Below are 14,860 nucleotides of genomic sequence, written 5' to 3'. Positions count from 1 at the left end.
GTGTCGAGTCAGCAGGCGAAGGTGGACTCGAAGAGGCTCGCAAAACACATATACTTTGATTGGACAAGCCCGAGCTTCGGCGAGAGTTCCTTTGGTTGATGTGCACTGAGGTAAGCCCAAAAATGTGCGCAACCCTTGAGCGTGGATGCTTTCTAGCGTGCTCGCACAACTGGGCTTCATGCTTGAAAGCACGGGCATGCTGTATCGTAAGTACCCTACGAATAGAGATGGGTACAGTTGCAGGAGAGCTGCCTCCGAAGGGCCCCATCTTGCTCCGGCCATGACCCGAAGAACGTGTACAAAACTCTTGAGCTTTGACTTCAAGGCTGTGACGTGTTCTGACCACGATAGATTCCGGTCAAGGATAACACCCAGGAATTTGTGTTGCGGAACAGCACGAATTTCTGTTCCAATCACAGTTAGTGGGTATCTTGTCATTTGTTTTTGTGTAAATGCAAGCACTGCGCATTTTCCAGTTGACAGTTGGAGACCCTGACGAAGTAGCGTACCTTGCTGTGATGGTCACTGCACGTTGCAGTCGAGCACGCAGTTGGGGGCACGTAGCTCCATAAGCCCAGATGCAGATGGCGTCCGTAAATGGGCTCACCTTCACCGTGTCAGGAAGCTCAGTAGCAAGTCCAATCAAGGTGGCGTTAAAAAGTGTCGGACTGAGAACACTCTCTTGGGGGACACTACGGTGAATGTTATAATGGTCTATCTCCATCGCTTGTTGACATATACACGGTACGGTCGCTAAGGTAGCTCACGATCCATGCATACAGTCGTCCGCCGATTTCTAGATCCTCAAGCGCATCAAGGTTGGCATAATGTAAGACGTTGTCGTAGGCGCCTTTGATGTGAAGAAAAAGAGCAGCCACTAATCTGCCTCGACATCTTTCCTGTTCATTAACGGAGACCAAGTTGATGACCCCGTAAATGGCTGATCGGCCTCTCCTAAAGCCATTCATGAGCGCAGGAAAGCGAATATTGCTCTCTAAGAGCCACTCTAATCTCAAAAATGCCATCCTTTCCATGACCTTGCCAACGCAGCTGCTTAAGGCGATCGGCCGGTAAGGTGAAAGCTCACTAGGGCACTTCCCCGGTTTAAGCAGTGCGATTATGCGGCTGCATTTCCACTTAACTGGAACATTTCCTGACTCCCCGGAGGTGTTTTAGTAAGATAACAGGATCTGTCGTGCTTCTATATCAAGATGGCGAAGTGCAGCGTACGTACTTCCGTCCGGCCCGGGTGCCGATTAGCGTCGGAAAAGTGAAATTGCAGCGTCCAGTTACTGCGTTGTGAAAGGCACTTGGAGGCGTTCGTCAAAACACGGGGACACAGTGGCGGTAAGAGTTGGGGTCACAGTGTGAGCGGTGGAAACGACAAGGCTACAGTAGTCCTTGGCTACTTCTAATTCACTCCGACCCTGATGTAGAGCCACCACACGGAATGGCCAAATTTGTTGTGGAAAAGATGTAGACTTCGTACTATCCACCAGATTTTAGAGAGAGGCTGTCTTGGGTCCAAAGAACCGCAGAGCGACCTCCATCGTTGCCTGTCCAGCTTGTCGAGATGCCGAAGAACGTGTCGTTGAGCTTGACGACAGGCTGAGAGGTCTGACGGTGATCTTGTTTATCACCGTTCTGCGCGGTGACGGATAGCACAAAGGGCCTCGTGTTGTAAGTCGATAGCTGATCGTTGCAGCGGAATGGTGACTTTTCTTGTTGTGTCACGCAGGGACAAAGACATGATGTCTTCTATTTCGAATGGTGTAGTAGTGCGCTGACAGCCGGTTTTCACAGATGACTTGAAGAGAAGCCAGTCTGTCTGATGAACGCAGCGTGTGGCTGAACGGCGGTACCACCTAAACTGAACATAAGTTGGCAAGTCATCACTACCGTGAGTCTCTATATCCGTGGACCAAGCTGCAGAAGACAGGATACTCCTGGATACAAATGTAATGCCGAGGCGGCTGCTGTAAGAAGTACCCCGAATGAAAGTGGGCAATCCGTCGTTCAGCATCCTTAGTCAAAAATTACACACGAAGTCACAAGTCTCTGCCACGGCCGTTCATGACAGTGCTACCCCAGAGGGGATGATGAGCGTTAAAATCTCTAATGACAATGTGCGGGCTCTGAGCAGCCTGAAGCACAGACCTAAGGTGGGAGCAGTCCATCTTCGCACTTGATTGGATGTAACCTCCAATCATTGACAACGTGTGCCTCTTATACTTTATAGTCAAGCAAACGTAATCATTCGTTGTATGCGACAGAATGTCATGTCGTACGTACATCATATGGCGGTGTACACAAACTAGCACTTTGCTTGCATGGTGATCACTGCGAGACCAAAGCTGGACTTTCCCAGACAAACGGAATGTAGAATCCTTGTTTGGTTCGCAGTTGACAATAACTGGGAATGGGTATTTCAATACGCGCTGTCTGAAATCAGAGAGACGGCCACGTAAACCACGAGCATTCTACTGCATAACAAGCTTCTGCCGCATGCGATCTTCGAACATCGAGGCCGTGTTTGCTTACTGAAGAACAACAAGAAGTGGCTCCAGCACCTCAAGTAACTGGACAGCAGCTTTAGTCGCCGGAGTGTTTAGACAACTAAGGATCTTGCGCATTGAACCCATCAAATTTCTAAGCATACTCTTGATTTCATTATTATCCATCTTGTCGTCCTGCTCGCTGCGTTCGGCAGCATTATGCGTGGAATGCGTACACGTGGGTCTTGATGGTAAAGAAGGCCACTCCGAAGTATTACGGGCCGGTGGCTGGTTGGCTCGTCCATTCGTCGGCTGTAAAGGTACGGAAGCACAGACATCTTCATTTCTGGCCGGTAAAAGCAAGCGACAAGAAGGTGAAGCCTGGACGTTTGATGTCCGTTCTTCAACTCGGTTAGCACTGCTCCCTCGTTTCCGTCGGTGTCGTGAACGACGCATACTGCGCCGGACAGCCATTGCAGCTTCTCTGTGCGTGGAGTAGTTCCTAACCATCTTCTTCGTGATAGTTATTTGGTTCCTCATTTTAGGACAGTCCTTTGAGGTTGCGTCGTTGGCTCCCGTGCAGTTAGGACAATTTGTGACAGCGTTGTAGTTGTCATCGTCATGAGGTCCACCACATCGTTTGCAAGTTACCACACCCTTACAAACTGCACTGGCATGCCCGAATTTCAAACATTTATGACACCGTAGAGGCCTCGGTACATAAGGGCGTACCGGATGACGCACATACCCAACCTTGACGGGAGTAGGCAATGACTTAGACTCGAGCACTACTTTCACACAACGCGACCGTCCAAAGCGGTGAAAAACCAATTACAGGAGCCGTCGAAGAAAGCAATTTCTCGAGGCTTGAGTCTGTAATCTCTTCGTCCACATCATAAATGACGCCTATGGTAGTTGCCTTATTGTACGCGGAAAAAGCGCGTACTGGAATGTTTTCCAACTGGACAATCGCCTTTAGCGTGTCCAGTATAGCCTTTGAAGTAACCTCCACCGACAGGATGTTCTTGCGTGTGTTTATACGTATTTCCTCAACCTGGCCAGGTGCGATACGTTTGAAATACTCCGATAAGCTTTGCCTATTTAGAGTGTTCAGGACGTCTGTCATCGTTGTCGGCATGTACGAGATCGTGAAGGACCGCATGTTACTCACCTTTCTCGGTGCCTGTCGACCGGTCGGCGACGTCCTTCTGATCTTTCTCCTCAGACGGCGGCTTGACACAGGGTTGAAACCACTGTCCGAGGCCATGTCTTCTGTGGAAGAGCCATCAGAAGTGTAACTGTGCACCACGTTGGGGCCGAAGTGGTCACTAACATCGGACGCACCCTGATGAGATGGTCCAGGGCCCGGAAGCTGGGCGGGGTTTTGATTCCCCATTTTGCGGGACCACGTCCCCCAGTCTTCTTGTCGCAGATTTCAGAGGTCGCAGAGAAAATCGAGAAAACTTCGAGAGCTGAACTCTAGAGCTGTTCTCTGCGATCACTTCTTCTTCCGGCCCATATCAATCAAAGAGTGAACTCTCATCCGTACATCCATACTCTCATCCATATCCATCAAAGAGTGAACTCTCATCGATTCAAGTAGCGATGGAATTTTTTCAGCCCAAACCTTAGTGCTAATGCTTCCCGCTCGCCCTGACTATAGTTCTCAGCTAATGTAAGCGTTCTTGATGCAAACGTCACTGGCCTCTCGTGCCCATGCGGAGTCACATAAAAAGTGAGAGCTGCCAACCCACACAATGAAGCATCACATGACGGAGCAATTGGTTTCGCGACATCGTAAAAAGTGAGCACACCCCACAGAGGCGTCTGTGAGAGCAGGCGTTTGATGCGTAGCGTCACCATGGACTGGAGCTAACAAGGGGGGGGGGGGGGGGTTCGACTTCTTCCTACGGCTAGCCGTGCTTGGCTTTGCCGTGTCAGGGGGAAAGGGGATCTTGGGGGTTGAGTTGACGCTAGGTGATTGGACCTTTAAGGCCCCCCGGATGAATCAACACACCCCCCTGACCCCGGCTTCACGTAGACGTCACCCCTGGGCTAACCCACCCAGGGGAAATCGGCAGTCGCCTTTTCCTATCTCTCTCCTCTGCAACTTCGTCTTTATCTCTTACTTTTAGTTTGCCCTGTCTACTTTTCTCTTCTGTTTACTTCCAATTTTTCTGGCGGCAAGTGTTAACCCTGTGCAAATAGCCTACCTTTGTCTAGGCGCATTGGGTTAAGGCAGGGTTGTACGGCTGACATCTGCAAGCTTTCAGCATCCGCATACTTGCAGCGTCCCCTTGTTGGGCTCCGTGGTGGGTGGCCGCCAACGCTGCTAAATAAAAATAAGACCAGCATACATAAAGCATTCCCCCAACTTACTGATCGTACCAGCTTAAAGCGGGTTCGCACCGATGACATAATTTTTTTTCAACCAGTCAATAGAAACATTTCCTCATTTTCACTTCATTCACTGTGACAAAACTGGAAAGCAAGTCAGGACCCAATCTTTTTTTGTAGTTGCCAGGTGTCTTACCGAAACTCTCGGGGCTGGATACAAGGTAACCAAAATGGCTGGTAGAGACCTCCTCCTCGAAATTCGGGACAATAAACAGTTTGTAAAGCTAGATAGCCTCTCAACTTTCGTTGACGGACCGATCACCTTAACTTCACACGGATTAATGAACACAACTCGCGGAGTAGTATCTGATGCAGACTTACTTGACCTGACCGAAACTGCACTTTTGGGGGGGGGGGTGGAACAGCCAAAATGTGACTGATGTATATAGAATTATCATCAGAAGAGGTAACAAGGAAACACCAACGAAGCACTCAATACTCACGTTTGCTTCCAGTAAACTGCCGGAATCAATTCAAGCAGGGTACACGAAGACATCTCTCAGGCCGTACATACCAAACCCTCGCCGTTGCTTCCAATGCCAGAGGTATGGCCATGGCTCTGAAAGCTGTCGTGGTCGCCAGACTTGTGGGCAATGTGGAGTCCTAGGCCACGTGTCTGAGAACTGCAAAGAGCAGCCACACTGTGTGAACTGAGACGGAAACCATGCTGCATATTTACGTTCCTGTCCATACTGGAAGAATAAAAAAGAGATAAGGCTGAAGGTGAAAGAAAACATTTCTTTTAAGGAAGCAAAGAACAGGGTCTCACCGTTCTATGGCCCAACATATGCTGATGCGGCGCGTCAAGGGGCGTCGCCACACCAGCCCCCGTCTCTCCTTTGGCCTGCGCATAGCGAGCCAGCGGTTGTGGCACCTGCTCCAAGGCGGTTGTAGTCCAGACTACTCCGTCTACTCGCGAAAAGAGACTGGAGACTCCAGGGTCCTCCGGTCTCAAGGCCTCGCCGCATTAGGCGAGGCCCAGAATTCGAACTACCAGCTCGCACGTGCGGGCATCCGGTGCCTCAGAGGAGGCAATGGATACGTAGGTACCCTTGGTGCCGAAAGAGCGGCGTGGCTCTTCGGAGCGCGCCAAGAAAACAGAAAAGCTGATAACAGGGTCTTGTAACAGCCCTGTTACTTGAATTTAAACTCCCCACCGAAACAGCCACTCGCTTTTTGTACACACAACATTACTTTACTTTCACCATGAACACTAAAATTTTACATTGGAAGGTCAGGGGCCTTCTCAGAAACCTTGACGACGTCCAAGAACGTCTACACGAACACTCACTAAAAGTGCTGTGCGTACAAAAAACACACCTAACTTCAAAACATACCAACTTCCTTTGTAAATACGTTATTTTCCTAAAGGACTGCGATGATGCCATGACATCATCCGGAGGTGTTGCCATTATCGCGAATCAAGGGATTTTATGCACACACAACTTCAAACGTCTCTTGAGGCAGTGGCTGTTTGAGCTGTTCCTTTTAATAAACAAATCTCAATTTGCACTATTTACATTGCTCCAAGCTATCAGCTGCGAAAACAAGACCTACAATTTTTACTTGATGAACTTCCGGAGCCTTATGTTCTAATTGGAGACTTGAATGAGTATAGCAGGCTATGGAATGACTCTCCTTGCGACGCGCCAGGTCGACTGATTGAACAGCTCCTTCTCTCTTCGAGCGCGTGTCTTCTCAATTGAAAAAAAGCAACCTATTATAATCTCGCTAATAATACCTACTCTTCCATAGACCTAAGTATAGTATCTCCGTCTCTTGTGCCTCCACTCTAGTGCAAAGTCATTAGTAATCCGAACGGAGGTGACCACTTCCCCGTAGTTTTGAGCACAACTACAGCAAATGAGTGTCCAGCACGGGTTCCCAAATGGCTCATAAACAGAGCCGACTGGGAACAGTTTTATACTATTGCTCGTTTAGGCTGGAGTGACATATGTACTTCGAGCATTGAGGCTGCTGTCCACTACTTCACAGCGTTTTTGATTGATGCTGCAAAAAAGTGCATCACATAAACAAACGGACACTCTGGAAAACGGCTGTCTGCCGTGGTGAAAGTCTCAGTGCCGAAATGCACGCAAGCAGCAAAACAGAGCATGAAGGTTCCTTCGGAACTCACCGACAGCCGAAAATCTTGAGATCTTTAAGAAAATGAAGTCTCAGGCCAGGAGAACGCGTCGGCAGGCCAGAAGAGAAAGTCGGCAGACGTTTTTATCAGTGATGAATTCATATACAGAGGAGGCAAAAGTCTGGAGCATGGATGGTAGCATAGCACGAAGGCAAGCACACACACTCCCGCTTGTAAACACACAGGACGACACCTTGGAAGATCAGGCGAACTTCCTCGGTGCGCACTTCGAGCGGGTGTCCAGCTTGTCGCACAATACTGACGCTTTCCAAAAATACAGAACGAAAATAGAAAAGCAAACTCTCGAACACAAATGCACGACATACGAGGCTTACAACCGAACTTTCAGCTTAGCTGAGCTCCAATTATCACTGAACTCCTGCAGGGATTCCGCTCCAGGTTCTGACCGTGTGGTTTACGAAATGTTGAAACACCTATCAATCGAAACGCAAAAAAAACATTACTTTGTACAATGGTATATGGTTCTCTGGCACTATCCCTACTTCCTGGAAAGAGGCCATTCTTATTCCCATTTTGAAACAAGGCAAGGACTCTTCTTCAGTTTCGAGTTATAGGCCTATTGCGCTTACAAGCTGCTTATGCAAACTTCCCAAAAAATGATAAACTGACGACTTGTACAATTCCTTGAAACGAACAATTTGCTCGACCCATTTCAGTGCGGGTTTCGACAGAGTAGATCCACCACCGACCACCTTGTTGGTATCGAGGCACAGATCAAAAGCGCTTTCGTTCATAAGCAACACTTTCTCCATGTGTTCCTCGATATCGAAAAGGCATATGATACAACATGGTGCTTTGGAATACTAAGAGACCTGTCCCACCTTGGCGTGCGTAGCAGAATGCTTACTATAATCGAAAGTTACCTGTCAAACCGGACATTCAGAGTTCGAATAGGCAGCGTTCTTTCCCAAACATTTGTGCAAGAAACGGGCATGCCGCAACGCGGTGTACTTAGTTGCACACTTTTTATTATCAAAATGAATTATTTGTGCTTGTCCATCACTCGCAATATGTTTTATTGTACATATGTCGACGACGTCCAGCTTGGCTTTATATCTTGCAATCTGGCCAGGTGTGAGCGCCACGTTCAGCTTGATTTGAACAAAGTCTCACAATTGGGCTGAAGAAAACGGGTTCCGACTGAATGCACAGAATAGCACGTGTGTCTTGTTCTCCAGGAAAAGTGACATTCATTGCGAACCCGACATTCAACTGCAATATCAACTTCTTTCCGTTAATACCGAACACAAATTCCTGGGCCTAATTTTGGACACCAAGCTAACCTTCATACCACACATCAAATATTTAAAAAGCAAGTGCATAAAAGCTATGAACATTCTAAAAGTGTCATCACGCACTGCGTGGAGAAGTGACAAGAGGTGTTCAATAAATTTGTATAAAAGCCTCATACGTACCCGCCTAGATAATAGGGCAATAGCGTATCAGTCTGCGACACCTATATACTGCCCTTAAAATGCTTGACCCTGTTCATCATCTAGGCATCCATCTCGCTATAGGGGCTTTTCGCACTAGGCCCGTGAAAGGCCTTTACGTGGAATCGAACGAGTGGTCGCTCCACCAACAGAGATGTTACATGTCTTTTAAATATTATCTTAATGTCAATGCAGACAAGGATCACCCGTCACATTCCACAATTAATGACGTGTCAAGCCTTGCTGTGTTTGAGAAATGGCCTTCTATGAGACAGCCCTACTCACTCCGTGTGAGGGGCCTAGCGAAAGGAACCCGTGTGCCACTTGAACACCATTTGATGGTTCCCGCAGTATGCCTGCAACCGTGGCAATGGCAGGTAATAGGTTGCGACGTGTCTTTCTTGGAAGTTACGAAGCATGCACCAATGGCACATATTCAGGCATACTTCCTAGAACTAGAACAGAAATACACATGTCCTGAGTTCTTCACGGATGCTTCAAAGTCCGACACTTCTGTCTCGTACACAGCCCTCGGCCCATGCTTTTCAGAAGCCGGCGTTCTGCACTCTGATTTAAGCATTTTCATCCGCAAAGCTTCGATACTTGTGGCCGTCAAATGCATTAAAGAAATAAAACTACAGAAGGCTAGAATATATACAGATTCTCTCAGCGTAGTACAAACTCTGAGAAATCTTAGAAAGCACAAAAACCCTGTCCTTGTCTCGCTTTATTCGCTCTTATGCATAGTCTACTCACCTAAGCAGCATGTTGTAGTCTGCTGGGTGCCAGGACACCATGAAATCCAACGCAACGTTCAGGTGGACCAGCTAGCTCGATCCGCCAGCAAAACCGCTTCCAATACATCGATACCAGTTCCTGCACTCGACTTGAAACTTTTTCTAAACGGAAGGCTCAGAGGCTATTAGCAGAGCACATGGGACACATACAAAGGTAATAAATTGCATATCATCAAGCCGCAACTTAGTCAGCGGCTGCGAGTATCAAAATAATGCCACACAGAAGTAATACTTACGAGGTTAAGAACAGGACATACACACACAACACATTCATTTCTTTTGTCTAGATCAACCTTTGTGTGATAGATGGGGAGAAGCACTCCCCGTACTACACATTCTAATTCAGTGTAAAGAATTAGACATGCTGAGAAGACAACACTTTCCATTACCCTACCGACAACAGATACCTCCATCTTGCAATGTTCGTCGGTAGGGAAGCACTTTTTACTCATAAATAATTGTTACCTCTTTGAAGAGAAGTTCATACTTTTCATATCATATACCCTGACATTCCGTAGCACGACCTCTCAAGAGTGGTCTCTGCTGCGGTGGCTACACTCAACAGAGCACTTGCCTCACGGCCCTTAGACTCAAGGGTGTGAACGAGTGAGGCACTTGTGCTAATGCCGTAGATGTCCACCATCGTTTTTATCATCACAAACTTTTGTGATCCATTAACACCACACACTTTTCACGGCATGGTCATGATTTTATTACTTCTATGCTTTTACCCACCTTAGCGCGAGGAATTTTATGGTCCTTATACAGCCGCTTATCACAATCATTGTCCATACTTCTAGTAAGATGAACTGGCGCTCTTTGGCCATGAAATGGCTCTTGTGCCACCGAACATCAAACATCATCAAAAAGTGAGCACATTACTCTTCACAAGCAACCGTTTCGTAGAAGCAAAAGCTTCGCTGTACTCCGGTGTCCACGCCCACTTTTCGCCCTTGCGCAACAGACGGTACAGGGGCTCTGCCACGCAGGCATGGTTATTTAAGAACTTTGCGTAAATTGTTAGCATGCCTAGATAAGCCTTCAGCTTCGTTTGGCAGGTAGGTTCGGACTCTTCTGCAATCGCCTTTACTTTTTCTTCTGTAGGATAGATATCCTCAGCGCACACTGTGTGTCCGAGATACGTCACAGTGCTATGAAAAAAAAAACGACACTTTTCCTCTTTCAGTGTGGCATTGTAGTCACTAAGTCGATACAGGACTAGTTCCGGCGTGTTTTGGCAGTCTTCGACGTCTTTCCCTGACACAATGATGTCAACTATGTAACACCCCACACGTGGTAGACCCTTGAGCACCTCCTCCAAGATAGACTTAAAAATGGCGGGCGCGCTGGCTACCCCAAGTTGTAAGCGTTGGAAATCGAACAGCCCCGTGTGAGTGGTAATTATAGGCAGTAGTGGGGACTCAGCAGAAAGCGGAATTTGCTGATTCCCGGCTGACAGATCCAACAAACAAAACACTTTACCGCCAGCTATTACAAAGTACACATCTTCTGGTTTGGGCAGTGGGTAGTGGTTGGTTTTTAACAGAGGTATAATTGTGACCTTGTAGTCTCCGCACAAGCTCAGCGAACCATCTTTATAATGAATCACGATAATTGGTGTCGCCCAATCGCTCCGATATACCGGGCGGATAACCTCGCTTTTTTCTAGACGTTCTAGCTCACTCTCCACTTTTCTCGAAGCGCAAAGGGCACGTTTCGTGCCTTTCCGAAAATGGGTGTACTATTCTGGCTTAGCACTCTTCGTGCTTCGTACCCATTTACTCTGCCGGGTTCCTTAAAAAACACCTCTGGGAACTTCCCCTTCACCGCCTCTACCTTGTTAGAATCACTGACACGTATATCGAACAAATTTTTCCAGTCAAGCCGGAGCATTTAGAGCCAACTTCGCCCTTATCAGCAAGGGCAGGTGCTTGCCGTGACCACTTACAATAATAGCGGGCAGTCGCAAAGACTGGTCTCCCTTCGGGACTGAAACGTTGCATTGGCTCCTTACGGGAACAGGTTCCCCGGTGTAAGTCTTTAGGGTGACTCTAGATGGCTCACACTTGATGTGAGGAAATGCTTTAAGCCTCACGCTCTCAGGAATTGCTGTAACAGCAGCCCTTGTATCAATTTTCATGCAGAGGTCCTGCCCTTCAACGTTTACCTCCACCTAATACTCAGAACGCACTGTATTATTAACATGGTAAACTTCTATAGTTCAATGTCACCATCAGCACGGTACACAATGTTGGCAGTCTGGAGTTCTCGGTGTTTACTTGGACAAATCTTCTGCCAATTTGGAAATTGCCAATGACCAATTTGGAAACAGCTGTGACACTGGGCATTTTTGTACCAGCAAACACTAGCCACATGCGCCTTACCACATCTTTCGCAGGCTCGCTTAGCTTCCTTGAACTTCCAAAGCTTCCACTTCTTTTCACCTCCCGGGCGTCTTATCGCTAAGGCATGCACCGCTGCTTCCTTGCCATCGGCATGCGGTAACGCTGTCTGTCGCGCGGCCTGCTCTCTATCCAGGGATATCTTGCATGCCTTCTCGAAGGCTGAATCTTCTTCTGCAAATAAGGCATTGGCATTTCTTCACGTCTTATGCCTGCCTCGATACAGTCTCGCAGCGTGTCTCGAAGAAACTGGCCGAAATTGCACTTCCTTGCTAAGTGATTCAACGCAACTATGAAGTCCTCGACACTTTCCTGTTCCACTTGTGCTTGCTTGTTAAATTTGCAACGTTCGGCAATGACCGAGCACTTTGGTCTATAGTGCTTCTTCAACAGCCCTGTGGCCTCTTCAAAGGCCTTGTCTTTAAGAACAGCGGGTACTACCAAACTTTTGAGCACTTCGTACGTTCGTAATCCTATCACACTCAAGAATACTCCGAGCTTCTTTTCCTTTTTGTTGTCATTAGCGATGACGAAATGCTCGAAAAGTTCCAACTAGGATTTAGAATTGTGATCCTGCTCGTCGAACTCGTCTAGCTTTCCTAGTCGCGCCATCATTCAGACAAGGTGCAGTGTACTTATTGGTAAGTTGCTCTTCCAGCGAAGACGTTGATCCTCGGCGAAGTTCGCAGCCGCCGAGTTCCGTCAGTCCGAGCTAGGAATGCCGTCGATTTTGTTCTGAGGCCGTGGATTGCCGGTTATCCGCGATACTGCCTTCATAATGAGCTAGAACGGGGGCCGACTTCATCGTCGTCGCCAGGGTTATGACGTGAGAAACCGACAGCATTCAAAGAACAAGGGAGAAGTTTATCACAGAACACGCACGTTTATACAGGCAGAGAACCAGAAGATAGGCCGCACAGCAATGCCCGAAGAGGATTCCCAGGTGGTCTGTGACATCACGCCACAACAACCAGATGTGATGCGAGAGGCTGCGCTTTAGGAAAATTTCTTCTCTCATCTGGAGAATGTCTGTTCAATAAGGCAGAGCAAACATACTACAGTACCACACACAACACATATTGATGCATACGTTTAGCCATTGGATCACCGTCACTCCTACCTTACCTAGACTGGAAAGTTATCAATAATTCATATGCACGTGACCATTTTCCGACTCTTTTCAAAATGAGACAATGGAATGACCGACCATTTTATCCTAAAAATGGGAACTTTCACGGTGCAAACTGGGCGAAATTTAGAGAGGTATGCACACTACGCCTCAAAGAGGTAGACTATTTGAGCATAGAAGAGATCGCCAACTATATCACCAAATGTGTCCTTACGTGTGCTGAAAAGTGTATACGACAGTCTGGAAATAATAAAGTCAGCGCAAAGCCGTGGTGAAATCATTAGTGTGAACTTGCTAAAAATGGCAAAACAAAGCATGGGACACTTTTTCTCGCTACCCAACTATAGAAAACTTGATAAACTTCAGAGGTTACAAGGCGAATGGAAGGCGTATTTGCCGTATAGCCAGGCGGGAAAGCCAGACACACTACATATCTTCAATAAACTCTTACAAAAACGCCAGAAAGGTGTATAACAGAGTGCATAAACTTAGAGGACAACGCCCAAATTCCTTCCCCTTTGTCAAGGACATTTATGATAAGATAGAAGAACAGGCAAATGCTCTTAGCGAACACTTTAAAAAAATATCAAGCCCAAAAAGTTATACCACGAAGTTTTTACTCCACAAAAGGATAGCTGAAAGTGTACCTCTGCGCGCGCACAAGCCTGCATCAGCAGCTTGCGATAGTCCACTAACACTACAAGAACTGAAGCTTGCCCTTGGTGCCGGTAGAAGTTCTGGTCCTGGTTCTGATACAATTACCTATGAAATATCAAAAACCTTTCTGACGAAACCCTGAACTGCCTTTTAACACTTTACAACAAGGTTTTCAATATCGAAAAAATACCATCTGCTTGTAAAGAAGCAATAGCACTACCAATCTTTAAACAGGGCGAAGATTCCCCTTCGGTAAATAGTTACAGGCTTATCGACCTCACAACCTGCCTACTCAGCGTTTAATAAATGATTAACCGCCGTTTGGTGTATTACTTGGAATACAACAATATATTGAACCCATGCCAGTCTGGCTTCCGTACAGCTACATCCACAACTTACAATCTTATCCTCCTCGAGTCATATATACGTGACGAATTTGTACAAACTCAATACTATCTGTCTGTTTTCTTTGATCTTGAGAAGGCATATGATACTGCTTGGTGAAACGGTAGCCTGCAAGACCTATCGTCTTTCGGAACATGTGGCAGGTTTATTACCATCTGAAGAGATTACCGGTCTTAAAGAACAGGCACTGTGTTATCGCGCATATTTCTTCAAAAAAAAATGGTGTGCCACAGGGAGGAGTATTAGGCTGCACACTATTTATAGTTAAAATGAACTCTTTTCGCTCTGTTATTACACCTGCGACATCGTACTCCGTCTATGTAGACGGCATCCCAATAAGTTTTGAATCGTGGTACTTGCATGTATGCGAACGTCAGATACAGTTAGGTGTTAACCACCTTGCGAAATGGGCTGATGACAATGATTTTAAGTTTAACACTTACAAGTCTGCTAGTGTGCTTTTCTGCAGACGAAGAGGTGTACATCCTGACCCCTGCATACTAATGAATGGATATGGACATAGCTTAGTCATCGCGAAAAAACAAAACGTTCTCGGAGTAATTTTCGATGCTAAACTCACCTTCATCCAGCATTCAAAGTAGCTGAAGCTAAAATGTCTCAAGACCATGAACCTTTATAAAATTTTATCGCACCAGTCATGAGGAACAGACAGGCACTGTCTCATATCTCTGTTTAGAAGCCTGGTTTTGTCACGCATAGACTACGGATGCATAGTATATCAGTCAACTTCAAGGACAGCACTCAAACTATTTTACCCTGTATACCACGTAGGTATGTGGCTGGCCCTTGGTGCCTTCTGTACCAGCCCTATCCACATCCTTTATGCAGAGTCAGATCAATGTCCACAGGACTATCAGCGCACGTATCTAGGAGTCAACTATGCAGTTAGAATCATGTCTCTGAAGCAACACCTATGCAAAACACTTATGATTGATGTTTCCACTACTCAGGTATACG

Source organism: Rhipicephalus microplus, unplaced genomic scaffold (assembly GCF_043290135.1).
Source record: "Rhipicephalus microplus isolate Deutch F79 unplaced genomic scaffold, USDA_Rmic scaffold_18, whole genome shotgun sequence".
NCBI lineage: Eukaryota > Metazoa > Arthropoda > Arachnida > Ixodida > Ixodidae > Rhipicephalus > Rhipicephalus microplus.
This window is presented reverse-complemented; position numbering follows the sequence as displayed.